Raw genomic sequence first — 3,062 nt, 5'->3', positions numbered from 1 at the left:
TGCAATTGTTTCCCATGAACGAGGAATTCCCAGTAAGTGCAAGTCATCAGCTTGCGCTGACTACGTCCCTGCCCTTTGTACACACCGCCCGTCGCTACTACCGATTGAATGATTTAGTGAGGCCTTCGGACTGGCGCTCTTGGATTGTCGGCCCCGTTGCCCGCGAGGGTTTTCTGGGGTCGTCGCCTCGAGCTGACGGAAAGATGTCCAACCTTGATCATTTAGAGGAAGTAAAAGTCGTAACAAGGTTTCCGTAGGTGAACCTGCGGAAGGATCATTAACAGAGAGAAAGAGAACGGGGCGCTCTTAAAACTACTACTCTCCTGATTTGGGCGGTCTCGGGCTATGCTCTGGCAACTCCAGCAGGGAAAGAGGACAATCCCGGCCCCCGCACCAAAAATAGGTACCACGCTGTGGGTGGACCACACTCGGGCGAGAGCGCGAAGACCGGAGGAGGACGGACAGGGCTTTGGACAGCTGCCCGTCCGTTCCTTACTACCGGCGAATAAGCCTCTTGACCCAAAAAGAGTGAAATTCTAGTGTCAAAAAACAACAACAAGCCGTCCGGCCAAACCCAAACCACAAACTTGGGCTATATCTGTCAAACCCTTTCATCGAGACTCGACCTGTGATGGTTAGTCGCAAAAAGACCAAATGGCAAATACACAACTCTTAACGGGGGATCACTCGGCTCGTGGGTCGATGAAGACAGCAGCAAACTGCGTGTCGGTATGTGAATCGCAAGAATACCAGATACATCGACAAGTTGAACGCATATTGCGGCGGCGGCAGCCATATGAGCTTGTCGCCGCCACTCCTCTACGAGGGTCGGAAATATACATCCATCGGTTGCTGCGAGTTCGGTGCCTGCTGACTGTCTCCCCGACACGAGGGTAACCCGAACCGAGCTTCCGCCTTGGGGTTTAATCGCCCGCGCCTTGCGCGAGGCGTGCCCTTAAAAACAAGCAAGCCTATCACTAGCAAGTCCATGGACTTGGCGAACCCACATTCAACCACAACAAAGCGACAGTTGTCGCCCTCGCAAATAACTGGAGGCGGCGCTCTTTTGCCTGCTGTCCACAGAGACACGAATGGTCGTCGGCCGCTCATGGCTGATGCTGCACATGTTCTAAGAGGCACTCCATCCCACGAAGAGGAAACGAAACCGGGTCGGATATCTTTTAAGTAAGCCCCGCCGGAATTTCGTCTATCACCTCGAAAAGAGTGCTTGGCATGCATTGCAGTGGAACCTAAATTGATGAGTGCGCCTGGGCCCGCAGTCTACCATGTAGTGGTGCAGGCAGAGAGATGAGAATGCTTGGGTGACGCCGTGCTCTTCCTCACGCGCTCCTCCACCCTCTCCCACGGTCAGACGCGGTGTGGGCGTTCTCTTTGAGAGTTCGCCACGAGTCCACGTCTATCTCATGACTGGGAGGGAGGCAGGGGGAGTTCTCTCTAAACGCGTTAAAGACGGTGTTGCGCCTCATAACGGCGCTCGCCGGGATAGAGCACTAGTTCTGCAGCCGGAAAGGCCGCTCACGCCAATTAATACTGCGACTCTCGCTCTCTTTCTCCGGATAAACAAGTGCCACTGCTGTGGCATGCGGGAACGGGGAAAGAGGTCAAAGTTTAAGCGGCAAAGGTGCGGCCGAGTAAGGGCGGAACACGAGCGTATATGCATTAAAACTGTGTGTGTATATGACTCTGCGAGAGATGTTCTGCTGGAACACTTTTCCTATTGGCTATTTACCACTCAATGAGAAGGAACGGAGTCAGGGGTGGGAGTGCCGGCGCCATGGCCGCTGGTACCCCCGCGACAAGCCCCTCAAACCTTCCTGCCTGGTAATGTCGGTGGTGAAGAAAGTCGGTGGCAGAGCGTCTTCCGCTTCGTGGTTGGGGAACTTGTTCCCCCTAAGGATGATGAGACCACGATCGACCTCGTAGTAGGAGAGAGCTACCCGCCAAATTTAAGCATATTAATAAGCGGAGGAAAAGAAACCAACAGGGATTCCCTTAGTAAGGGCGACTGAACCGGGGAAAGCCCAGCGCATAACCTCGATGTCTTCGGGCACGAGGGGTGTTGCGTTTCAGAGGGTCCAGCACGCCGTCCCATACCGTCTAAGTCAAGCTTGAAAGCGGCCACTGCCCATGGAGGGTGACAGGCCCGTATGGCGGCGCCCGTGAGGGTACAGATGGGACGGTCGGAAAGGGCCTCTCTGTAGAGTCGGGTTGCTTGAAAGTGCAGCCCAAAGCAGGTGGTAAACTCCATCTAAGGCTAAATATGACCACGAGACCGATAGCGAATAAGTACCGTGAGGGAAAGTTGAAAAGAACTTTGAAGAGAGAGTTCAAGAGTACGTGAAACCGTTAAGAGCCAAACGGGTGGAAACTCGAAGGTCGAACTGAGGGGATTCAGCTCGTCGGCTGTCGGCTGGGTGGGGTGTTGTAATTGAGCGACCCAAAAATGTTTGGGCGCGCCCCCACTCACGCTGGCGTCGGCGGGCGTATTTCGCCTCGTAGTAGGTCACCGCGACCCGTTGCCGGGGACGTCGAAGGCCCGGCCGGACTGGTACCTCGCCGCCGACTCTCTCTCAGCTCGGGGGAGACCTGCGCCGGTCGGGGAAACCACCGGTGTCCTGGCGTCTTGCGACGGTCGCTGAAAGAGCTTGCCGCCGCCGGCGGCGGTTTCGTTTCGCGGTGTGCAAAGGTCGGTGATCCACCCGACCCGTCTGAAAACACGGACCGCGAGTCTAACATGTGTGCAAGTCAATGGGCTCACTAAACCAAAGGCGAAATGAAGTGCGGACGGGCGCGCCCGGGCAGCTGTAACAGGCTCGCGCGCTCTTGGGTCGACTTCGACGCTGACGCCGCGACAAGCGGGTGAGATACTTTTCCCCTGCCCTGGACGTTGCGTGTGGTGGAGGTCGTCAGGCGATGGTCGGTTTAATTTCCCCTCGGCGGGAGGGCGCAGGTGTCTCGACTCCTGCTAAGACGCCGGAAGGTCCGCTGGGTCTCGAAGCGGGCCGTCGGTAAACGGCGGAGGCGCACTGGGGCAGGCTCGC

General features: G+C 56.5%; 2 non-coding genes across 2 annotated transcripts in view; both read left to right on the top strand.

Moving 5' to 3' along the window:
* The first annotated feature begins 667 nt into the window (after positions 1-667).
* Positions 668-831, top strand: LOC121865817. Its single transcript, XR_006088824.1, has one exon. It is a non-coding gene; the product is annotated as a 5.8S ribosomal RNA (ribosomal RNA).
* Positions 832-1,933: 1,102 nt separating this feature from the next.
* The window catches only part of LOC121865818, a 4,270-nt gene continuing 3,141 nt past the window's right edge, over positions 1,934-3,062 (top strand). Inside the window, exon 1 of the ribosomal RNA XR_006088825.1 lies at positions 1,934-3,062. This exon is cut by the window's right edge and continues 3,141 nt beyond it. This is a non-coding gene — a ribosomal RNA (large subunit ribosomal RNA).

This window comes from Homarus americanus, unplaced genomic scaffold, assembly GCF_018991925.1.
Source record: "Homarus americanus isolate GMGI-L3 unplaced genomic scaffold, GMGI_Hamer_2.0 scaffold18033, whole genome shotgun sequence".
Classification (NCBI taxonomy): Eukaryota; Metazoa; Arthropoda; class Malacostraca; order Decapoda; family Nephropidae; genus Homarus; species Homarus americanus.
Note: the sequence above shows the minus strand (reverse complement) of the source record. Positions and strands in the feature narration are given on the sequence as shown.